At 42.7% G+C, this 26,569-nt stretch overlaps 1 protein-coding gene across 1 annotated transcript in view; it reads right to left on the bottom strand.

Moving 5' to 3' along the window:
• The window catches only part of TMEM163 (transmembrane protein 163), an 848,993-nt gene that overhangs the window by 626,765 nt on the left and 195,659 nt on the right, over positions 1 to 26,569 (bottom strand). The gene's annotated exons all lie outside the window — the stretch shown is intronic.

The following is a 26,569-nucleotide window of genomic DNA, read 5'->3' as shown; positions in this document are numbered from 1 at the left end:
ACTACACGATGAGCTGCTCACACGCCCTCGCCTCCTGATACTGTTTTTAATTTCCTACACTGAAAAGTTATTTACCAAACTCCGCCAATGCACACAGCACATGCATATCATTTGCAAAGACAGTGCACAAATCATAGTATGGGGCCCTTTATGAGTGGGTTGGGAAGCATCCTACCATTTCGCCTAGTGGTGTAATGCAAAATGATTCTCCCCCTACAGAATGTAATAAGGTGTCCCCAAATCTCCATTATATCACAAGTATTTATAGGCTTTGGGCTGAATGGGAGGTCCTGAAGGGTTGCCCATCCCCCCTAAGTTTCAGGGGCCTATGTTAAGCCCCTGATTTCCCCCACCGAAGTTACTGCTGTCCTGGGCATTGGTATTTGCGTGCAGAATACTGTGGGATCATAGTTTGGTCCCTGAGAAATGGGGAATTACTGGTGGAATCTGTTACAGCACAATCATTCCTACAGTCATGCCTCAGTTTCCTCCAATAAGTCACTTGGATATTTCACTTTCTTTCAGCAGACTAAGTGTCCCAGTGAAGCCCTCCAGCTCTGTTGTTTTCCTGCAGGACTAGTAATCCTGATAGGTCTAATGATGTTTGTTACCAGTCCCTTTGGGATTAAAAGGCTACTCATAATGAGGGTGAATGTGGAAAAAAAACCTCTACTACTACTGCTCACCAGCCACCTCTTCTGTCTTTTTGCACAAGTCTGCAACATTCCTTGAACATAAAATGTCAAACGAGTGCCATTGTCAGTGCTAGTTTGTTTGGAAGGTATGAAACCTCCAAGTAAGCTCGTGGTGCATAAATGAAGCTTAGCGTTCTGAAGGAGTTGACCCCATTCTTTAAAAAAAAGCTATGAGTACCATAAAAAGTAAAAAATTGTCCCCAGTGTGCCAGGGCCAGAATCTTTGTCATAGATGCCCCCCCACCATATGTATTCCTTGCCCTCATTTGCCAAGAATTATTTGCAATTTGCCAAGGCAAGAATGTTGCTATTGATGTCATCCATATAGGATGAGTGACCTACATTCCATGGGTAACCCGGATATCACAAATTATGCCAAGGATTACCTCCAATATGCCAGAACCTTCATTTTGCCATTAGTGCCCCTTATACCAAGAATTAACTATTAACTGCATCATTCCTTGGCTGACTTTTCCCATGGGTGTCCTGCCTTATGCCAAGAATTACTTCCAGTATGCCAGCACCGGCAGGTTGCCATGTGTTCCTCTGTAAATCAAGAATTGCTCCCAGTATGCCAGGTCCAGTAGCACATGCACCAACATAAAATACACACACTCACTAATTACTATCATGCGCTCACACACTGTCTCACTCATTGGCTCACTGTCTCACTCACTGCCTCACTCACATAGACATACACAACCTCACTCCTTTCCTCACATACTATCTTACTCACATGCCCACTCATTATCCCACATGCTCACACACTGTTGAACTCACTTACTCAGACACTGTCTCACATCCTTACATACCGTCTCACTCACATGCTCACAGTCCCACACACTCTCTCACTCACTGTCTCATTGTCTCACCCATATGGTAACACACTGTCACTCACTGTGCCACTCACATGGTTACACACTGTCTCACACACTGCTCAAGCACTCATTTACTCACTTGCATACTGTCTCACTCACTGTAGCACTCTCATTCTTATGCACTCACTCATTAAATCACTTGTATACTGTTTCACTCACTGTGTCATTCACATGCTCACACACTGTCTCACTTGCATGCTCACACACTCTCTGACTGTATCAGGCTCACTCCCAGAGTCACACTCAGTCACTTATTCACAATCTCTCCCATTCACTCCGTTTCATTCTCACTCTCTCACACTCAATCCCACTCACTCTCACACTCATTGACTCAGTCACACTTGCTCACTCTCACATACTCTTACTCATTTTCACACACATGCACACAGTCTTGCTCCCACATGTACGCTCTCCCAAATGATCCTACACACTCTCCCCTGCACAAACCCACATAAATATTAAGAATATACTCTTAACTGTCACTGTGGGTCCTGCTCCAGTTGCTCAACTGCTGGTGCTCCAGCTGATACAAAGATCCACCCTAAATGGGGTTATTACTGATGTGTGGTAATAGTTTGTTCTGCCTCCAGTTTAGCATGGTAGACTTGTGCTCCTTATATGTTATTGTGCAGGAAAATATTTCTGCCGTATCACATACCCCATGTGCATGAGGGTTCGTAGACTGAGGAGATTGCTACCAGCACTGCCTTAATACCTAGTGACCCGGCCAACAATCAGAGAGGCTGCCTGAACTTGATGGTGCCTACATTTCCTGCATACAGACAAGCATATGATTGAGCTGCTTGCCGCTTATATGAGAAGCTGCCTGCGGTCAACGGCGGATATATTTTCCTGCACCACAACACAGAAGGAACGCAGGTCTGCCATACTAAACTGGGGGCAGAACAAACTGTTGCCACACATCAGTAATCACCCCTTGCCATACATCCTCTGAACTACCGCAAGATTGTGTCCGTTTTGAAACTTTGTGAGCCCAGAGGAAGACCTTCATAAATAGTTGTTAGGTCTACATAAGGCCAAAACGCATCTGCATAATTCAGAGAGGTTGAGGGCACACCCAGAAAAAGGGCAATAGGGGCCAGAAAATGGTTGACTGAATTTACAAAAATTGGAACTATTTACAGTCACGGATAGGGGTGTAGCCTTGTGTCCCAACCCCATAGGGCCATGTTTGGATTTTAACAAGGATAAGGAGGACACATCTAAAACCCCTACAATGATGCAATCTATCCGGGACACTTATTTTTTGTTATATGGACATTTGTCCATGACGTCAATGTCAGTTTTGTGGATTAATGTTAAATGTCATTATCTCTCTAGGTCATGTTAAATACGTTTGTGAATGCATTGTGATCATTTTGTAATGTTAAAGTATTTTGTGATAACATGCTAGTATTACTTAGTTAATGCATGTGCTATATGTCCTTACATAATTTCCAGTGATGTCTTCTACCTATATTTTTTCATGATGTTTCAGTCTAAAACTTGTCAACTTTGTTGTGTCTATGAATAAATGTATTTAATACATATTTGTTCTATGTACAGATGTTATATAACAGTAAAATAATTTTTGAATGAATGTATCATTTGTTGCTCAAGGTTCAGGCTTGAAGTAATTACGTGGCTTTTTAAAGGATTTGTGGTTTAGGTTGTTTTTTTTGTGTATTGTGCATTTTGTATCGATCCCTCCCCCTGATTCCACAACTGGATCACTTTCCGTATGTGAACTTAACATTCTAAAAGTGTCATTTTCGGAATTGCAATTTAAAATCCAACTTCCCCATAAGTTAGGATTTTAAATGAGGATTCAGAGACACCAAACTTGAATTTGGAAATTACATGTATATAATGTAATAAGGTAATCCCAATGTTAGGCTATGGGAGCTTTAGGATTTGCATTGGTGAAAAATGAATTTAAGAGTTTTTCACTAGCAGGACATATAAAACTTGAAAGTCCATGTCCTGCTTTTTAAAAATATTGCATCCTGCCCGCTGGGCTGTCCAGGGCCTACCCTTGAGATGACATATGTATTAAAAAGGAAGGTTTGGGCCGGGCAAAAGGTTTATTTTGCCAGGTCAAAATGGCAGTTTAAACTGCACACAATGGCTATGAAATGGCAGGCCTGAGACATGGTTAGAGGGCTACTCAAGCGGATGGCACAGACCCTCTTGTAGCATTTAGTTTACAGGCCCTGGGCACATGTAGTGCAGTTTACTAGGAACTTATTGGTAAATTGGATATGCCAATTGGGTATGATCCATTGTTACCATGGTTTAGGGAGAGAACACAAGCACTTTGGCCCTGGTTAGCAGTGGTAAAGTGCACCGAGTCGTAAAGTCAACAAAATTGAACTCAGCAAAAAAGGCAAAACAATTGAGGGTGACCCTGCAGAAAGAGCCATTTTCAACACCTGCCAATTGTGAATTTCCTGAAAGTTCTTAACTCTAGTCAGGTGCCCACCTAAGGTCAGGTAAACAGGCGTATGCCAGCTTTCCTTACACTTGAATGGATGATTTAAGAGAAGTCTGAATTTTATGTCTGAGAGGTTTGTGAATAAACCAATGGGTGTAAATTACTATATTCTATTGGACTAACTTACATATATAATCATTTACACCTGGTTTAGAGGCACTGTTAAGTTTCTCCTTTCATTAGCTCACTTTTTCTGGCTTCAGGCCATTGTGTTGACTTTGTTTCAGAAACTGGTTAACTCAATCTGTCTTTTATAAGCTATATCTCCTTCTCCTAAATGTTAGCGTCCCTCATAGGCTTCCTTGTGTGGCCTTAACCTCACACATGTACCCAGTAAAGTTTGCTTGCAATCGTTTTTCATTGTATATTTCCTTAGAATTGTCATGGTCCTTGCTTTGTCTATAGCCAGCCCCCATTTCCTTTGTCATTGTATTCATAAAGAATTCTCACCAAGGTGCTGTATAAAATAATTCACATTATTGCAATTTGGAACACATGAATCACGAGAAAGGGCTAATAAATGCATTCGATGGACATGTAGGAGATTTTTGATGCACGCAAATAGACTTATAACATTAGAAAGGTTAACTTTGTTTATAATCAAATGCCATGAGATTCAAAAAGTAAAATAATTCATAGACTGTGAGTGGTCAGGAATAAGGGGCATATTTTTCAAAGATTTTCCATTGCCCTTGAGCCACGCAAGGGGATTCAGGGCGACGCAAACCTAGAATTATATTTACCAAGTAATATAAGGCCACCTTGTGTGGCTCTGTGTTGGTTGGTAAATCTGGAGTAACTCAAGGCAGCACAAGTCACTATCTTGTGCTACTCTTCCCCAGGGAAGCATTCCATTGGTGGAGAGTGGGTATTCACATGCATCCACCCATGATTTTTGGCTCATTCCAAAATTTACTACGAGTAGTATACCTGGGAATGCGCCAAAATGGTGCGCCTTCCCAGGGGAGGCGTAAAGAGGAGAAATATGTTAATTTCCCTGCTTTTTTGTCCTCTTTCTACACGTGCTGCATTGTTCTGCACACATAGATTGAGGAAAAAGCCTCAAAGGTTTGTTTTTGTGCAGGAAAGTGTTCCTGCATAAAAAACAATCCTGCCTGTAATGCAGGCACCCTTGCACTAGGGTGCCTGCATTGGCGCTAGGCAGCATGTAATTAGTTAGCCAGCGCAAGGAGAGGGTAGGAATTCGCCATATAATGTTAAATATGGTGCATTCCTACCCTGGTGTCTGTCACACAATGCAGCACAGCAAAGTGCCCTGCTGTGCTGTGTTGCATGCCATTTTGAGAATTCGGCCCCAACGTTTTTAAAGCGTTGGAAGTGCAAAATAACCAAATTTGCCGTTTACAACTTGGAAGGTCCAGGAAGCCATGTGTCAGTAAAGGAATAATCCTTTTAAGATATTTGCATATTCACAAAACAAGAGAAAATGATTCCTACCCCTGTATCTAGTCGTCATTTTCCATTGTTCCAACCCAGGGAAAGCATTGGATTTGATTTCGACAAATTAAATATACCTATATTGCCTTTATACTTTAATATTCAATATTTGTAATAATGCACTTCGTCTAATGCTGCTATGTTATGTTTTTGTTGTTTGTAAATTGCCCCTTTGCCAAAAAAAAGAATTCTCCAATGAAATGACCAGCTGAACACAGTGCAACTAGCGGAATAAAGGCTTTCCTTTTATAGTGTTTTTTATTTGGAATTCAACCATCACTAAGTTTCCAATAGCAGAATTATGTATCCTTACTTGGGTAATACGTTAATACACACATGCATTTCTTAACAGTCATACGCAAGGCTCCATATCATCAAAATCTTATCTTCCTCTGAAACACAAAGGGACTGAATACTAAGTCAAGTATTTTGGCCAATCAAACCTAGAAATGGATGAAATTTTACAAAACTGAAATGTTTTACAAAAAAGTATCCTATTTTTAATCAGTAACACTAATTCTTTAAATTGTTGCCAAATTTGTAAGATCATTAATCCAATCCTCAACTACAACGCATCCATTTTTATTTTATTTTTTATTTTCACGCAATAATTCTTTTGGCTGTTGTTATTGCATTTCACACTCATACATTTTTGCGAGTCACTTGGATCACATTTCGAATTGCTTTGAAGAGAATATCCTTAGGGGACAACATCAACTCCAAGTGTTTTTTAAGGTGAAGGCAATGTGACACATTCTTTGAAAAATGCTGCACTCTACATGGCATCAGCATTCACTTGTAACTTTCCACCTTAGTCTGAGGCTTAAAACACACATCCAAGTCAAAATGACTTTATTTTTCCAATTTTTTCTAATGTGTTCAATGCATTCTAAAACATATCCCCTTGTTGGGATGTCCGCCCTGGCATATCCATAAGCAATTTATTAATGGACGATGAACACCTGCTGCCTTCTTCTCCCAAAATATTCTCATACAACTCCTGTCTCCTTTTGTTCAAGAATATTTCAATAAACTGTGTCCCAAAAGTACATAAAGACTAGGAATGTTCCACTCCATACATTTTGTGTTCATTTTGTGTAGTTTGTTAGTTGTATGTACAGAGTACTACATTTACCAAAAGGCAATACAACATCACATTGCTGAAAACAAAGAGAAAACTGCAAACACTTTGGCATATCAAAATAGCTGGAGTAGCCAAGAAGGTGAGGAGCATTTGAAGGGAGAAAGGAAGGGGAGAGAATGGATAGCAGTTCAAAATTGAGGTATATGGTAAAATGCGGGGGCACCTTTAGGGACTCCGTTAAATGAGACTGAGCAACAAGAAGGAACTATTGTACTGGAACTGAATATAATAAAGTGGCATTCACAAATATTCAATGTTGATGATCCTAAATAGGAAATATATTATAATGGAGCCTGGTAAGGATAGGAGTAATAGGGATATGGTATAAGACCCACTCTGTCCTTATGAAACAAGTATTGGCAACACTGGTAGGTCTGGTTTAGAACTGAAAGTGCCTCTATATCCACTATTAAGTTTACACACTCAGTAAGTCATCATATAAGAACTGTGTCATCCATCATTTCCCTCACACATCCATTGATCCACCCCATGACTCATTCTTGCATTCACTCATGTAGACACCCACATCAAAGTACACACACATTGAAATGTTATACAAAGTAAATTAACAGAATAAAAGTAGAAAAAACATGCCACTGACTAAACTTGGCAAGAATATGCTTAAAATAAACATTGAATTAAAAACAGCAGCAGCCTGCTGTATTCCAATCATATTGTACCTAGTGTATCCTTGTGTTAAAGTTCCCACTTGGCTGTCGCATTTAGAATCAATGTGTTGGCCATGTTGGAGTGGTGCAGCACAGACACGCATTGCACAATTCCATTTCTGGGAGATCAGCCTATTTAGAAGTAACAGCTGCACGGGATGCAGTGCTTTGTGGTAGAAATAAGCAAAAGGCACTAAAGCACTGTTTGATGATCTGTAGGCCATGCTAATAGAAACGATCAAATTTAAAAAGGAAAAGAATTGAAAGAGGACCCTTTAAGATAGAATAGAGAAAACTACAACTAGCCCACTAGATCTGACACTAAAGTGCACTAATTTTACGGTGGATCTGCTCTGCCAAAATATTGTTACTCCAAGGGCAATGGAGCCAATGGCTGAAGTGGACTCACCCTTTTCCCCTGGTGCATGCTGCCACTGGAGGAAGCAGTACGTGAATGGAACTCAAAAAGACCAATGGCAGTAGAGGATTGCTTCAAAGCCCCTCTACGTATGTATATGTAGGTTATTTCTAATTTCTTTCAAGACAAGTATCTCGCTAAACATTTTAGGCCCACCTAAGAGGGTCTCGCAATGATCATCACGGTGCAAATCTTCTACCCCCAGGGTTTGCCATGCCACAAAGTACCTATCTCTAGTCTTTAACACAGTGGTATCAGAAAATCACCTGAAAACTCCTATTGCCTTTAGTATGTGTTCTCCAGAATTAAGTCCGGTCTACTGCCTTTCTCGTAATGCTTGTAGTAAACTAATCAGAACTCTTGCATCAGACATAATATATCCTAATGTACCAAGCAGGCACACATTTTTCATCTTTGACTTATCACAATAACTAATTCAGTTGCACTGTACTGAGCACATAAGGCACCCATCAAGTATTCAGTCTTAAAATGATAACTATGTGTAACATTATAGTTTGCAAACAATGTACACCCCTCCTAAGAGAGACTAACAAGGATTCTGATTGTGCAGATCTTCTACCCTCAGGCTTTGTCACAAGCCTACTGCCTTTGTTGTACCCTTTAATACCAAATAGAACAGACATATGGCATCCGACATAACTCTTCCCCATGAATTAGCGTGGCCTTTAGCTTTTATCATTGGCTTCATTGGCTTGTCACTATAACCAATTTAGGCCCACTGTATTGCACATTTTCCCACAAGGCAACCATTAGACATAAGGTTATAACATTACAAATATGTATACAATTCCAGTTGGCAAAACAATGCACAACTTTCTTTAGAGGACCTAAAAAGGACTAGATCAACACCAGAGCTTCTCTAACAACAAAATCAGTCTAATGTTTAGGCGTACATAAAGAACATTATTACCAATCAGATAGAGTGAATCACGGAAGAGAAACAATGAGTCAGGATAGATAAAGGTGGATGTTAAGTCATGAAAGTATTTGAAAGAGTAACAGAAAAAGTATATTGCATGTGAAAAATGGAAGATGAACAAAGTAAGATAGGAATCATTTCAATGGATTCCACATTGTCCTTTGCCCCATGACCTTGGAGGGAAGGTTCCTATTCAACTTGTCTTGGAACCAGTGTGACCTTGCCCAAAATCAAAGAGGTTTTGTTGGTTTTGTCACAAGGTGATTCAGTGTTGTAGACCTTTTACACCCCCACACATACTTGTCAAGGTCACAGTTGTCTCTTTTTACGAACAAACCTCTTCAACTTTCAAATAGATGACCTATATTCTCAGGACTTTTTTTGACTCATGAGTGCAACTTCCGTGCTCAAAAAAAAATTGTGAGGCAAATTCCTTATCCTGATTGGTAGAATCATTCCTGACAAAACTGTACATTGAGAAATGGGATATGAAGATAGGGACATTCTGCCAACGTATACAAATGCAAGAGAGGTTCAACCTGCTAAATTAGGTGAACATTGACAGACCTACAAGCTAGTGGTTATTTCTACAAGCAGGGCCAGATTTACTAACCATTCATGCAATGCAGTGTTGCAAGGCAACTTGCTGTGTTGCGTTGCAGAAAAGGGAAAGAGCAGAAATGCACCATATCTACCAAAATATGGCACACTTCTCCTCTCTCGTCAATCAGTCAATTAATCAGGGATTTGAGAAGTGCGCTACTCACCCGTGAGGGTCTCAAGGTGCCTGGGGAGGGGGAGTTATCGTGCAGCTCCTTCTCATCCAGAGAGCCAGGTCTTGAGGCTCTTCATGAATGATTGCAGAGTTGGGGCTCCTCTGATGCTGAGCGTGAGTGAGGTCTTTGCTGCGATGTAGGAGTAGGCTCTTCCTCCTGTTCTGGCTCTGCAGATGTGAGGGATTTCGGCCAGGGGGAGGTTGGCAGAGCGTAGGCTTTTCTTGGGTGCGTAGAAGGAGACTCTTTCGATGAGGTATTAGGGTCCAGTGTTGTGGAGGGATTTGTAGCCATGAGTGAGCAGCTTGAAGGTCACTCTCTTCTCGACAGGGAGCCAATGGTTTTGGATGATGTGGTCTTGTCAAGGGATGTCGACAATGAGTCTGGCAGCGGTGTTCTCGATTGTCTGGAGTTTGCGGAGTAGGGATTTGTTGATTCGAGCATAGAGGGCTTTTCCTTAGTCTAATCTGCTGGTTATGAGTGTGTGGGTGACAGCCTTTCTGGTTTCGGGGGGGATCCATCTGACGGTCTTGCGGAGGTGGCGGAGGGTGTTGAAGCACGTGGATGTAGAGCACTTCAGACAGCTTATCGCCAATGCAGGCAACCTTGCATCATGATGCAGGAGTGCCTGCATTACCAGAATTGTTTTTGTGCAGAAAGGGATATCTTCCTGCACAAAAACAATCTCTCAAGGCCTTTTTCCTCTTTCTATGTGTGTTGCAAATTGCAGCACACATAGAAAGAGGAAATAATGAGGAGAAAAAATATGTTTCTCCTTGTTACACCATCCTCTGGGCGGCGTAGCGATTTCACACAATCCCAGGTTTACAAACCTTTGTAAATCTGGGATTGCGTGAAATCCATGGGTGGATGCATGGGGACGCCCATGTTCCATCTTTAGAACACTTCTATGAATGAAATGTAATGCAATGCTGCACAGGCCGCTGTGATCCATTACATTTCTTTTTACAAAGCCACGCAAGGCAGTGCCACTTGAGAAAGTGTATTTTCAAGGGTATGAATGTTAAAGACACGTTCATTATTAATGGTGGTGTAGGAGCAGCACTTCCTGAAGGTGAAAAGTACTTTCCCCAAGTTAAAACAACTTAAACGCACAAAAGCCTTCATTTCATTACCTTTTTGCAAAGCAGAAACTTCCATCTTGTGGAATTCCTGCATGCAGAAAGAGGTGGAATCATAGCACATTTCACAGTAATGGCGATCCGGATCTGGTCCGTACCAGGTCGCTCTCTCATTGAGTGATCCCAGTGCAAAGTGGAACGATGTGTCCGGTTCCCACCAAAAATGGGATCTCCCCAGGGCAGATGCAAACTCATAGTTTGCACCTGCACTAGAGTGCAGAGGTGAAAAATGCTAGTCTCTCTTTAAACGCAGGCAGAGTGGCCACCTTGAAGTGCAGTCAATGAAACCCCGACATGGATTGGAGGGGGTAGGGCAGTGTGTAACTGTACCCCAATGTAAGGAGCAGCAAGTGTTCCATGCAAGCCCCCATACTCCCTCTCAGAAGGCGCCCAGGGGTTATACTAGATGTGCAACACTTACTAGGTGGCCAAAGTTAGTGGGCCTTCTGAGAGCCTCTTTGCCCCTGTACCAGCTTAGAGGCTGTGACGTGGACTCAAGGAGGAAGGTGTATATTAATTTGCAAGGGCCAGGCTCCCATGCATCTAGGAACACCCCCTTAACAATGTGAAGGTATAAAATTTGTGCATTGCATGCATACAGTCTGTATTGCAGAACCAACCATTCTCTGTAATACTGAAATGACCCATGAGAAAGACAAAAAGCCATTACAAATGCCTGCTGCCTATGGGCACTGCTGCCATCTGTCCTTTAGGTGTACTCCTAGAATTCTTTCAAACAATGGCCTCCCTGCCCTTTGTGATCCGTCTCTATGTAATCCCATAGTTTCCTGTTTTCATGTCTGCTTCAATAGTAAATCTCTGTCTTGGGAGCATAATATATAATCTGCTTCCCGACGTGAATGGCTTTTTATGCCGTTTGTCCTGCAGGGACCCTTTTTTTGTTAAAAGAAGGAGGACACAACCTCCTTCTGTAATACCAATTGTCCAGATGTTGGAACAATGCCCACACTTTCAGAAGAGGCTGTTTCCTTATTTGCTTAGAGACTTGCTTGCTCTGCATGTTCTAATTATGGAAAACCACAAGGGGTATGAAGCTCTCTATGCCTAAGGTTATGCTGGATAGCCTTTAAGATTGTGCGGGTTGACATTGATCACCCACCACTCCCGTGTACAGAGTCTTGGAGAGGGACATGGAGGTGAGACATAGGCGTGGCTCTCTTACAAAAGGGTGTGGGTCACACGGACAGGACCTCTGTGGACAAACTGTACGAAGGTGTAAGGGCCGCCACATGGGTATTTACAGACTAAAACTGCACTACTCCTTGTGGGGAGTCTCAGGCATCCCTGAAAGACAATACAACCACCAGCACCCCCTCACTGATCTGTGAGCAAACCACAGCTCCACCACCTGTGAGATCTCTTGCACTAGTGCAGATGCAGAGGCGACTATGCAATTGGTGGGTTATGCAAAGGCATGTTCATTTGTGCACAGTGATGTCATCTGTGCCAAGATGTGCATAAACATCTACCCTCTGTGCATCACAAGGGCCCTGATGGCCATTCCCATGTTTAGGTTTGATAGGCTAAAAATACTATTGCTCTCAATAACCCCCAAAATATTAAATACAGCATATTTTTTATGATAAATCAAATTACTACTAAGTAACACAGTGTGTTAAAAGTGCAATACATCTGTAAAAGGAAGTAGTCTATAATCTCTTCATCTGTACATAAAATAATCAATTCAGAAAATACGCTAAATCATGTTTTTATTAAACATCTGACATTCTTTGATGAATTACGAACATTAACTATGAATACAAAAAGTAGATAAATTGGGATCTTTATGTAAAATAGTATCATGTGTCATAATATCATTTAATTGAAGCTGGTATAATGGGTAATTGAGTCCATGCAAGAAGGAGCTGTCAGACCACTGCACTCTATTTAGGTGCAGGCACACTGGTCTCACTTGGAGTGCCACAGTTTGCACCCCTGCATATAGGGGCATTGCGCCCCCGTGCTCTCTCTCCCGAATGGCATCCTTTGAGTCAGACCACTGCACTCTATTTAGGTGTAGGCACACTGGTCTTACTTGAAGTGCCACAGTTTGCACCCCTGCATATAGGGGCATTGCGCCCCCATGCTCTCTCTCCCGAAAGGCATCCTTTGAGTCAGACCACTGCACTCTATTTAGTTGCAGGCACACTGGTCTCACTTGAAGTGCCACAGTTGGCGCCCCTGCATATAGGGGCATTGCGCCCCCGTGCTCTCTCTCCCGAAAGGCATCCTTTGAGTCAGACCACTGCACTCTATTTAGGTGCAGGCACACTGGTCTCACTTGGAGTGCCACAGTTTGCACCCCTGCATATAGGGGCATTGCGCCCCCGTGCTCTCTCTCCCGAAAGGCATCCTTTGAGTCAGACCACAGCACTCTATTTAGGTGCAGGCACACTGGTCTCACTTGGAGTGCCACAGTTTGCACCCCTGCATATAGGGGCATTGCGCCCCCGTGCTCTCTCTCCCGAATGGCATCCTTTGAGTCAGACCACTGCACTCTATTTAGTTGCAGGCACACTGATCTCACTTGAAGTGCCACAGTTTGCACCACTGCATATAGGGGCATTGCGCCCCCGTGCTCTCTCTCCCGAATGGCATCCTTTGAGTCAGACCACTGCACTCTATTTATGTGCAGGCACACTGGTCTCACTTGAAGTGCCACAGTTTGCACCCCTGCATATAGGGGCATTGCACCCCCAGGCTCTCTCTCCCGAAAGGCATCCTTTGAGGTACACTGTGTGACGTCCTATGTAGCCACCCTTAGCGCGCCTCCCAGCTCCCCTCTGCCATCACATACTTGGATCACTACAAAGTGATCATATATAATGTATAAAGTATCCCCCGTTGTACTTTGTAAGATATTGCAGTTCAGCAAAGAAAGTCATGACCACGTAGAGGAAAGAGGCCTAAGGCTGAGTTCCTTCTTAAGATCATGGAACTCTGAGGTGATTTGCCCTAACCTTATAAAGTACAGCACGGGGTACTTTATTTAATACGTGGTAACACCGTCACTCTGCCCACAAAATACTTAAATCCATAGTGTGTGGCTCTTTAATATGAAAGAGAAGGGATGCGCCACACAGATATTAGAATCAGTTGCTACTTGACCTGCCTTTCACCATGGTTCCAAGGTCTGCCAGCAGGCAATCTGACGTCAGAACTGAACTCAACTGTAATAACTTATTACATTTAAACTGCTCTTTCGTTTCGTTACAGGCAAGATGCATCACAAGTCAACTGTAATAAGGACAAGAGACAGTTTTTATACCGGCATTGCAGGCTCCCATGTTCTATAGCCTTCCTTAATGAAAAGTGTGATAAAAGCAACCTTTGCCTCTGACATTAAGAACTCTCTGTTAGGTTAAAATGCTGTATTAAACAAGTTATTATAACTATTATGTTATGCTCCCAAAATTAAATAAATAGATGTCAGATTTTTTATTTATAGTTTGGACATTTGAAATTATGACTTTTGCAGGGTATTGATCACGGTGTTCACAGACAAAAAGGCAAATGTGGGTATCCAGTAATAACAAGGAGGAAAAATTCTGGAGATTACACGAGCCACAGTGGGTCAAAGGTCAGTGGAAAGAGCAAGTTATATGTATGCATGGAAGACAAAGTAGGGATGATAAAAAAAGGTTGGAACATGACTTCATGTACAGTCAATGCAATTGTATTGGACTTGGCCCTTTCTGCAGGGTCACCCCAAGCTTTTTGTCTTCACCCCACTTCTTTCTAAATCCGTTTTATTGTTTTCTGGACTCTGTGCAGTTTGACGCTGCTACCCAGTACTAAAGTGCTTGTGCTCTCTCCTTTAAACATGGTCGAATTGGCTTACACCCGTTTGGTGAACTTAATTTACTTATAGTCCCTAGTAAAGTGGGACTACATATACCCAGGTTCTGTAAGGTAAATGCTATTGTTTGGCCAGCAGCATTTATTGTGCCACCCACTTAAGTAGCCTTTTAAACATGTCTCAGGTCTGCCATTGCAAATTGTCCACAGTTATAAACTGCCAATTTGACTTCAAAAAATAAACCTTTTGCCTGGCCTAAAACTCAATTTGTAAGGCAGGTAAATCACCCCTAGGGTAGGCCCTAAACTGCCCAGTAGGCAGGGTGCATTGTAATTAAAAAGTTGTATAAAGATTTGGGTGTACTATATGGAACTGCTATGCAACCGTACCATGAAATACACTCAAAAAACTGTTTTGGGTCCAGTCAGGCTCATTTGAACAACCTTAAGCTCAACATTAGGTAGGTATGGCTAAGGAACTTTGTGTAAATTAGTTAACAGTTCTAAACAATGAAATAAGAAAGCCACATAACATGAAAGAAACACAACACCAATTTGTAAAAATGTATTATATTTTTAGGAATGTTTTGAGTCCCCGAAGAGCAAAATCTACTAGAGGGTCCTGGAGGTACAGATTTTTGAAGGTTTAACACTTTTTAATTCAACCGTAAATAAGCATTGGTCAATTTAAAGTTTGCAAACTTTTGAAAAGTTTGTAACAATTAGTTCGGCTACTCTGGCCCAGCTAGGGCAATGAAATTCGACAGGGAGAATGTGTGGGCCAATGGGTGTAAATTTGTCCATCTAGGACACTCCTTGGAACATCTGTGCCCTTTACAAATCCTATTTATCATCATCACCTGGCCACTAGAGCATTTTCTAGACCAGTTCCAGCACTTAGAACATGACCGTCAGAAACGTTAATAGTGTGGTCAATGGGGTGGATTTGTGGTGATTCCTCAGTCCACGGGTCATGTGGGGCAACTTTGGCTACAGAGGTGCGGGTCCCACAAAGTCCTCTTTAAGTCCTCAAAACTCCAGAGGTGGCTGAGTGCCCAGTCTCTGTACACAGCGGTCACTGCAAAATCCTTTAATGGGGGCTAGTGTCCTGCTTGGGCAACCAATCCAGACTTGGATGGCACTCCCGGGTCTGGCAGACTCAGGTGCAACTTTTGGTCATTGAGGATTGGCCACTTGGGGGGGGGCAGCAGCAGTCAGTGACGATTCCTCTGAAGTGGCTACCAACTTACCGTTTTGGGCTACTTCAGCTTTAATGTGCCTGGTGTTATTTCAGAGGTGTATCAAACTGACCCTTGGAGTGGAGTCACTACTTTGGTCTGGGGCTGGGAAATGACTTTTCCCAAAGCCAGGAGCCACAGGCACAGTCCTAACTTTATTAGCCCAAGGTGCAGCAGGTGCAGCCCAGCAGACAGTGCAGCTTCTCTTAGTGCTATCCAAGGGGCCGCAGTGCTGTCCTTTTTGTTCTGATGTGATCTGAGGTTCAGGGGTGCCATATTTATCCTGGGAAAGGGCTCTGTGGGGACAATGCCATCACTTGTCAATAGGCTACCAGGCGCACCATCTAGGTGATGACTTTCTGGCTATGTGTGCACTATTCTGGCAACTCTCAAGACGGCGGAAGCTTTCCTCATCTGTGAGGAGCTTGGTAACCCATCCCAGAGGTTGGGTTTAATGCCACAATTAATTTGATACCTTACAGTATCCAGTTAGATAGTCTCATTTAGAGGTTTGCCAGGCTGCGGTGCCAGCCATTAACCCTGTGTTAGCCATTGGGGCTACTAACATTTACCCAACAAAACAACAGCTGTTAAGGGTTTTGCTGCTAAGACACATATAAAATACACATCCTACTTAATAATATACCGCCTTAGGGCTGTAAAGGCCTTCCTTAGGGAAGACTTACATATATTGTTAAGGGGAATGTTGGCTTTGCCATTGGTGGTATTGGCAAAATCCAAACTATCAGTGAGACATCTGCCCTTCCAGCCTGCTGTGGCAGGCTGGTAGCCATGTTGTACTTTGTCACATACAGGGAGCAACAAACAGTGCTGCAGCGCTGGGTGGACACTCTGCCGTACATGCCCTGGGCGCCATACCCTAGGAAATTATAATTAAGGCAATACTTGCCAATTGGGGATAGCCAGTTTGACATACACATTGTAAGAGTAAGAACAATGGCACTGAGTTCTGGTTAGCAGACCTAAGTGCACTCTTAGAGTCGAAAACCAGCAGCTAGTAGTCCAAATGGGTCAGAAAGTAGGGGGAACCTGCAAAAACCCTGTTGTCTTACAAGCTGGCCATGTATTTTTAAGTTTTACACGTCCTGGTAGTAAAACATTCCTAAAATCGTTTTTCCTTTCTGTGAGGCCTTCCTCTCCATTAGGATAATATCGGGTTACCTTGTTACATTTAATAAGTGATAACTTTTCCTTAGGGTAGAAAAGTCGTGTTCGTTGTATGAGGAGTTATAATTTCAAACCCTCTTCAATGGTAAAGTTGGATTTTAAGTCAAAATTCAGAAAAGGCCACTTTTAGAAAGTTGCAAAAAGAACAATTGAAGGATTGATGTTTGCATTGTCCAACATTCCATCCATCAATTGTTTCTTTTGCATATGTCGCCCTAAGTGGGAAGGGTATTGTGGAAATGTGGATTTTCCTGATCAGTTATGTCCCCTATCTTGGACCCCAACGGTTCTATATGCATGTTACAAGTACATGTATGTTCCCTCCAGTTCCAGTTTCTAAGACGCAAACATATGTGTGTCTACCGTCAACATGTTCTCTGTCAGATCCGCCATCTATGGGCTGGATATTCGATTCCTAAGTATGAAAGGCCACCGACTTTATATGGCTAAGTTATTCCATTTTTACAGTTCAGGCGAGTAGGCCCGATTCTGTCCTCAAAGCCTTTCCCTGCTTTCTGTCTCTGACAGCTTCAGCTTGAGCTCGCATCTGTATCCATGAACTTTGTCCTACTCCCTGTGCAGCTAACGGTGCCTGCCTCGGCCAGTTTTCGCCTGTCTGCCAAGAAGCTGTATTTCACCTTCGAATTATCTATTTTGCTCTCCAGCCGATGCATTCCTGTCCAGTGATTTAGGTAAACATTTCCTTTAGCTCACAAGCAAGGGACTCAGCCTTTCCGTCCTCCTGCAAGTGATTCATAGCCCTGTTGCCATGGAAAGTTTTCTGCCCCTCGCATCTCATATAGACACTTAGACGCTTGTACACGTACACAGTCAGTATAGAATAGATTCTGTCCGAGAGTCTCTTCCTTGTGGATAACATAGTTCTTTAAACATAGGATGTTAGATATGATTTGGGATTAGGTTGACTTGACCCCAGACTTCTCGTCTCCACATGTAGAGCTAAATGTCAAGTCCCCTTCACCCCCTAGTTGCACGTCAATTACACGTCATGCTGCCGCGCGCGCATCTATGCCAAGTATTATCTTATAGATCCACCTATGTCTGATAATTCTAACCAATCATGTTTCTTTTATTCCTTATTACGCCTAGTTTCGATTATGTCACTGTTTTGTCACTTTTCTTATCAAATGTTACGCCTTCTACATTAGTTTCATTGTAATGCACTTATTATAAAAATACATGTCTGTTAATGAATTATTGTACTTCACTTCCTGAACCTTCGTGGTGACGGAACCTGAGGGCCGCGACTCGAGTCGGCCATTTTGAATGGAATAAAGCCCATTAGAAAACCTCTTATACCACGGATTCTGCCTCTTGTTATTTTGAGCTATTTACTTTAATTTAAGATTCCGCATGAAATTCAGTCCGGTAATATTTATTTTATTTACCACATAATGGCGCCCGAACAGGGACACTTTCTCATCTCACGCGCCGGCGGTGTGTTGCAGGCCCGGTCTCCTGCCACAGCTGGACGGACCATAAACGCGTACCAGCAGGATTTCCTGTAAGCTCCCTCCGGCCAAGCGGGGGCGACTGAGGCTGCGATCAACCCAGACGAGGCGGTGAGAAGTGCGAAGTATCCCGACCAGAGCCTAGCTGAGAGAGCAAGATCCGAGGTATACAGAGGCCCACCAGGTTTTCCGAAATCCCGACGTCCAGAGGGTCCGATGTCCGCAGTTATCGAGTCCTGTCCATTCTCTGAGGCCTTCCGTTTCAAGGAGCTACTCGGTGAGTACCATCGCCGGGGAGGCGTGTTGACGCGCACATAGGTTGTGCCGGTCAAGACGGATTTGGGTACACAAATCCGGTCTGCACTGTTTAGCAGTGTATCTGTACTGTTTAGCAGTATATCAAGTATTCCGAAGTATTCAGTTATTGTCAAGAATTCAGCGTGGTGATTAGTTAGGCAGACTGTCATCATTGTCGATCATTGTTATAATGTTTAATGTTTAATGTTTAAAGTATTCAGAAATGTCTTGCATATTGTGGTATGAATGACTGTTCATTGTTCACTGTTCATTTATGGTGTTTTTCGTATTAAGAAAATTCAAGAGTAAGTATCAGATCAGTTGTCAATATGCCGCTCTTCTCGAAGTTAAGACAGATTACTACCAGAAAAGGGGTGCTTGAAGAAGCAGTTCCTATTCCTCCTAGAGACACTCCAGGGCATTTCATGTACCATAAACATGGCTTAGATGCCATATTGTTTCTTGATCTATGGGTAGATTATACCAAAGGATTACCGGAAAGTCAAAGGTGGCCCATAGCGGGAACCTGGGATGCAGAGTGCATCATGAAAGTGGAGGAAGAGTTATGGAAAAGAAAGGTCAGACAGTCACAGAAAGACGCTGTTGAGTTATGGCGTAAAGAATCTCACAGACGAACAGAAAAAGCACGTAGACAAGAAGAGAGGAGTAAAGAAAGTTCAAATAAAGTTCAAGAAAATCTATTAATTGAGGAAGGTATCCGAGTGAAATCAGAACAAGTGAATAGACAAAGAAATGCTCTTATGAATGGTATGTATCCCCTTCTAGCCGAAGGACTACCTAAGGCTGTTACAGAGATGCCAAAAGACTTGCCACCCCCATTATTTCCAATTAAGGTACATCCAAAGGGGCATCCCAGAACCGCAGAAGATGTTTTCCTTTCCTCATATTTAGACGATGCAGCTCCCGAGTATGCTAACGCCGCACCACATAGACCGTCTGGCGGAGGGGTTCAACGTCAGGATCAGGTATCTGTCCCCGTGCAACAGCAAGTCCCGATACAAGCTTCGGCAAGCACATCTGTTTCCGCATCTGTCTCCGCAGTCGATCCTATAGGGGTATCGACACCCATAGTTGCTGTGTCACGTTCAACGAATCCTTTCACACCCGACGCCCCAGATGGGGCCACGGGAGGTGCTAGCAGTACTTTTACACCACCTAGAATAAATAAACTTGTCTTTCAAGAGTCAGCGCATTCACGTACACCTAAATTCGTAAGTGAACGTACGCTTAAGGAACTCCTTGTAAATTGTAGATATGACCCAGTGGTTGGTAAAGAGGACGAAATGGTCCTGGCATCATTACGTATCAGACGAGCCGCAGAGTATTTAGCAAGGTTACCAGGGATGACTACGCATCTAGATAACATATATCATTTTGTTCAAACAGGACGAGATCCAGGATGTATTAACAGAGCAATGGAATTCCAGAAAGTAGAGATACAGGGGGAACTGTTACGTTTCCTCATAAACTGTGTAATCAGAAATCAAGATCGTCCGGGGGTAGACCCGAATGCAATGCTTATTCTTACAAGATGGAGTCAGAATATATCAGAAGGGAGACACGATAAGCAAAATTGTATAATAGCCATGTGCCGAAAAATCCGTAAAGAAATAGAGCGTATTCATGAAGAAAGATTGGGAACAGATGAGTTTGAGCAAGATGAAGTGTCCGAATCAGGGAACTCTGCAAGACAGTCAGAGACCATAGCCTATGTAGGCAGAGGAAGATCTTGTGAAAATACTAGATGTTTTTCTGATCCCATACACTCTGTATGTCCAAATAATAGCAGAACGTATCCGACGCCTGTAATAAATCTAAAGTCTCCTGAACATTTGTTTCAAGCCGCAGATAAAATACTACGAGAACGAAGAGGTTACCACCTCCTCGATTCCATGGATGAGCAAGAATTAGCCAGATCAGCCGTTCACTGGATTGACAGTCCTGAAAAATACGGTGATGAGACCGTAGCACACACGTTTTTTAACCTCAGTACAGATGAACAACGTTTAGCTGGAATATATATGATTCAGCAACTCCTCATATTATATAAGAGCCAACATGCTGACCCTGGTCCTTTACCTGATATATTAACGGAACTACTCACGAACAGATGGAGAGGTTCTAGTAACAAGCTAATTAAAGAGATATTAGTGTCACGTAAGCAGTATGTCCTTTTTGTAAGTCCGGATTCTCTCTCCTTGCCCCCCAGAGAAAGAGCACCGTACTACATGGATAGACAAAATCCTTTACGAGAAGTGCACCCAATAAAAGGCGAAGACAATGAGTTTCACCGTGTATTTGTTTACACACCCATATCAAAAATGGAATTATTAGAAATGAAAAAAGTAGTACCTAGTCATGACAAAGACCCAGCGGGTTTCCACCGAGAAATTAAAGACATGTTATTGATGGGAGAGTACACCTTTCCTGATATTATGACGATATTAAAGGTGCTTTTGCCTGCTGGCATATATGAAAAACTGAAAGAAAAAGAGTGGGAAGTGGGAGACCAAAAGATAGACTGGACAGCATTAGCAGAGGAAGAAAGGGGCCGAGCTGCAGGTTCAGGGCTCGGGGATAAAGTTAAACTGTTACCAGGTTTACTAGTACAGGTACTGCCACGTTTATTAACTACAAAAAAGGAAGATTGGGGTGCAATCACAGCCTGTAAACAAAAGCAAGATGAAGACACAAGCGATTATTATGCTCGATTTGAAAAATGTTTTGGTATAAATAGTGGTATAAAAGCAAGTAGTGATTCATATCCACATCTATTTGTGACAAAATTAGTGGAAAATGCATTGCCTCCAGTGAAGAATAGAATATTGAAATTCGAGAGTACCTGGCAAAGTAACACTCCGTCGCAAATGCTACAAATGTTACAGTATCATCACAATAGAATTAGGGATGAACAAGAACACGAGCATAGACGCATGAAGGATACAAAAATGAAAATGCTAGTTTCTCAGACAGTACCAGCAGATGGTCACAAAAAGGGTGTGACACATTCTGGTGATTCTGCAGTTCCTGTAAAAGGAACCTGCAATTACTGTAAACAACTAGGCCATTATGTACATGATTGTCAAGTCCTGAAACGTAATATAGCTACAGGTATTGCAAAAGAGAGACCACGATTAGTTAGACAAGATCAGAATGAACAAGGAGCTATGCAGCATGGACAGTCCATGCCAGTTCAGCAACAGTCCATGCCAGCCTCACAGCAACCCATACAGTTTGTGCCAGCTGCACCACCGTTGCCTGCTACTGCCACACAAACCACAACACGACAAATGTATCAGACTGCACAGTATGAATACCCTGAGTATCAGCGTTACGCATGAACCAGCCTAGAGAGGGAAGTTGACTTACCGCTTATCGAGATTCCTGTAGATCAAGAAGGACCTTATGTACATAGTGAATTATTAGGTCAAGATAGAAAATTCTTACTCGATACAGGGGCAAGTCGAACAACCATAAAACGTAGTGAAGTTCCAGGGGCACCCCTCTCAGGCTCTCAAAATGTTTCCCTTGGTTTTTCAGGAAAACCTATTGTTAATGAAGTATCACAGCCTCTACCACTTACGATAGGACCTTTGACACGAACTACAGACTTATTGCTTACTAAATCATGCCCAGAAAATCTGTTAGGAATTAAGACTCTGAAAGCACTAGGAGCCATAATATGTTGTTCTCCGGAAGGAGTAAGGTTGTTTTTGCGTGATTTTAAAGGTCACTATGTGTCTAGAGACATGGATCCCCGACTACAGACTTTACCAGTACATCTATGGGCACAAGGCCCTACGGATGTTGGCTGCATGAACATTACACCCTATCGAGTTACATTGAAAGCAGGAGTGGTACTACCACGAATGCGACAATACAAGTTACCGCATGATGCTGTAGTGGCTTTGTTGGAAATCATTGATGAGCTAATTGCCCAGGGAGTAGTTGTAGAAACAGACTCCAATGTATGTAATTCACCGATAATTCCGATTCTTAAACGAACTGATCCTACTGCTCCACCAGTGTACCGATTGGTTATTGATTTGCGTGAACTAAACAAGTGTATTGTACCACAATTCCCTGTGGTCCCTGATATATCATCATTGTTGACAGCAATTGATTCCGAAGCAACATTTTTTACTGTAATTGATCTCAAGAATGCCTTTTTCAGCGTCCCAATAGATCCGGAAAGCCAATACTTGTTCGGATTCAGTTTAAATGGGCGCAGCTTTAAATTCTCACGCGCTCCCCAAGGATTTACAGAAAGCCCCAGCATCTACAGCCAAGCACTGAAACGAGAACTTGACAGTATCCACATGCCAGTCAATACTGCACTGCTTCAATATGTCGATGATCTGCTGATCACCGCGAGAAGCGAGCCAGAATGTGAAAAAGCTTCTCTGACAGTTTTACATTTCCTAGCCGACAAGGGGCACAAGGTGTCCCCTTCTAAGCTGCAATTCTGTGTTCAGCGAGTTATTTATCTTGGTCACTCGCTGTCCAAGGAGGGAAGGCAGCTTACACCAGATCGCATTCAGTTAATTGCTAACATGTCAATACCCCAGACACAAAAGGAGGTGCGGGCTTTCATAGGCCTCACTTCATATTGTAGGCAGTGGATCCCTCAGTACGCATTTCTAGCAAAACCACTTATTCAGTTAACCACACAGGAGGCAGCCACATCGACTGTTCTCCCTTGGACTCAGGAACATACACAAGCTTTTGAAAGCCTAAAGGAAGCTTTATGTCAAGCACCTGTTTTAGCAACACCATGTTATAGCAAACCTTTTACACTCTTTGTTACAGAACGCGAAGGTACTGCCTTGTCAGTACTCACTCAGGATCAAGCAGGATCATGCAAGCCATGTGCTTATTTTTCCAGTACATTAGATCCCGTAGCTCAGGCTTTGCCTGCATGCCTGAAATCAGTGGCAGCGACAGCTTTAGCAATCAGACAAAGCGATGCCATAGTATTAGGACACCCATTGACAGTTCAAGTACCACATGCAGTAGAGGTTCTTGTGAACCGAACACAAACACAACACTTGACCATAGCAAGACTTACCGGTTATGAACTGACATTGTTTCAACCACACATAGAGATCCGACGGTGTAATACATTGAATCCTGCTACACTATTACCTGTAATTGGAACAGACCCACTAGCTCATGATTGTGTTGAAATCATTGAAATAAAGACGAAACCTAGACAAGACTTGACAGACGTTCCATTGTTAGATCCAGACCTGACGTTGTATGTAGACGGATCATGCATGAGAGCAAGTACAGGAGATTTAGTGGCCGCGTATGCAGTCACAACAGACACTGAAGTTATTGAGACACATTGTATAGATACTCTGTCAGCCCAAGCAGCAGAACTTATTGCTCTAACGCAAGCCTGTATTCAAGCCACAAATAAGAAAGTTAATGTATACACTGACTCACGTTATGCATTCGGAGTTGTACACGACTTCGGCGTGCTGTGGCGAGAGAGAGGTTATCTAACGTCCCATGGTGCCCACATTCAGCACGGGCCCCTCATTCATGCTTTGTTAGATGCAATACATCTACCCACTGCTATATCGATTATGAAATGTAAAGCACACACGAAGGTTACTGATACCATTTCTCAAGGCAATGATTTAGCTGACAGAACAGCTAAACAGACTGCTCAGAATCGCACATTAGACATGACAAAGCCAATAGTTCAGACCCCAACACAGTGTATGACAATTAAGGATCCCGCACTTGACGTAATTGACATACAGACACATGCCACAGCAGAAGAAATAAAGAAGTGGACTGAACTAGGAGGGATCCAGACAGATCAAGGATGGATGACGAAGGAGAAATCTGTATGGTTTCTCCCTGATTCCATGGTTCAAGCCATTATAGCTACAGTTCACAGTCCAGCACATTTAGGAGAGAAGGCTATGCTAGACAGCATTCAGCACATTTGGTTCAATAAACATTTACGAGCAGCAGCTAAACAAAAAGTTCGTACCTGTATGATATGTTGTCAGTTTAATCCAGGAAAGAGTGTTCCCGTAGAGCAGGGTGGATTTCAGCCTCCTGACCATCCTTTTGAAGTCCTCCAGATGGATTATATTCAGATGGAACGTTGTCGAGGATTCAAATATGTCCTCGTAGTTGTCTGCGCTCTCTCCCGTTGGACAGAGGCGTATCCCGTATCAGATTACACTGCCCCGACTACTGCCAAGCAGCTAGTTCGAGAATTCTTCCCACGGTACGGTTTACCACGTGTTGTATATTCAGATAACGGTCAGCCTTTCTCATCCGAATTAATGAAACATGTCTCACTCTTGTTGGGATATCAGTGGAAATTCCACTGTGTCCGACACCCCGAGGCAGCAGGTCTCGTAGAAAGACATAACCAGACACTGAAAATCAGACTGTCCAAAATATGTAGAGAGAAAGGTGTCGACTGGATAGTAGCATTACCAGTTGCACTCTTTTACATGAGAATGGTAGCACACTCTAGAACAGGGCTATCCCCGTATGAGGTGATCTTCGGTAGACCGCCGAATATGTGGGGGACGCCTATACCACGTAAAATAACTGATGTTGACTGTAATATGCTGACAGATTACTTGGCTTCCTTGATGTCTGCACTACAATCTTCTCGTTCACAGGTAGCTGCAGCCTTTCCCGACAACACTGAGGCGAAACCCCATGACGTTGTTCCGGGTAATCTTGTCTTTGTGAGAAATTTCGACAGGAAAAGTCAATTGGAGCCCAGGTGGAAAGCACCCAAGTTGGTCCTGTTGACCACAAGAACAGCCGTGAAGATCGAGGGACGTAAAGGGTGGATTCATTCAAGTCACGTCAAAAAATTCCATGGACTACCTTCAGATATAGACACTGTGCCCTGCACTCCCTCACAGACTGATTCAAAACTTCCTTTTGTTGAAAAGAATGACTCTCAGTGCTATAAATTAAAGCTTAGGCCCAAACAGTCGAGCAATTTGATTGTTTAAGTCCTCTCCAAGGTGAAGCGGTTGAATTGTCTCCGACATGTATCCCTTGGACCTGAGTAGAGAAAATACCCGAGAAATGTTGAAACGACAGGCGTATTGTAAATCACTGCGTAGCTACTGTATGAGGACATTATTAATTTTGTTTTTATCGAGTATTTTAGTAATTATTACGAGTGTGATTTTGCACATATATCATCCTATCTCTAGACATGTTTATAATATTGCTGCAGAACATTCTTTTAGTGACCTACCGCCACATGAATTATCTTATAGACTTGCGCTGCGTAATAACACATTCATTAGTATGTTACATCATTCCCATCAGACTAGTAATGCGACCAATTGTTGGGTGTGTGGCCGACTTCCTCCCTATCAGAATAACAAAGGAGTTCTGCCTTTCTTTCCACATCCATTCACACACAATGGCTCCTGTGGAGCATGGTTTAGTTTACTAAATTCCATAGACCCAGACACAGCAGTTTATCAACAACATTGGATATGGGGAAATCTGAATCTAGTTTTATTCAAAGTCTGTCACCCTAATGAGGAGGGTCACCCCAGTAGAACAGGAACTGATTTAGAAAATGAAGTGTATAAATTAGGTAATTTTACGCCTAATCTTATGATTCTGAATGTCAAATCCGAAGTTGAACTAATTCTGCCCACTATGTCAGTATTTCCAGTTAAGGGTGAATTATGTGTAAGAAAAGTTGGTTCCATACACATGGGCCATAGCCAATGCGTTACTACAGTAGAATATAGTGATCAAGGTAAATCTTCATTTAGAGCTTCTCGCCATTCTTACTTCATATGTGGTCAGACGGCATATATGCGTCTGCCTCTAGATTGGGATGGTACCTGTTACATAGCATTCCTTTTGCCACCTGTTTTCCTAGCTCCCCCTGATTATTATCGAAATGTTC

This window comes from Triturus cristatus, chromosome 3_1, assembly GCF_964204655.1.
Source record: "Triturus cristatus chromosome 3_1, aTriCri1.1, whole genome shotgun sequence".
In the NCBI taxonomy this organism is placed as follows: Eukaryota; Metazoa; Chordata; class Amphibia; order Caudata; family Salamandridae; genus Triturus; species Triturus cristatus.
This window is presented reverse-complemented; position numbering and strand designations above follow the sequence as displayed.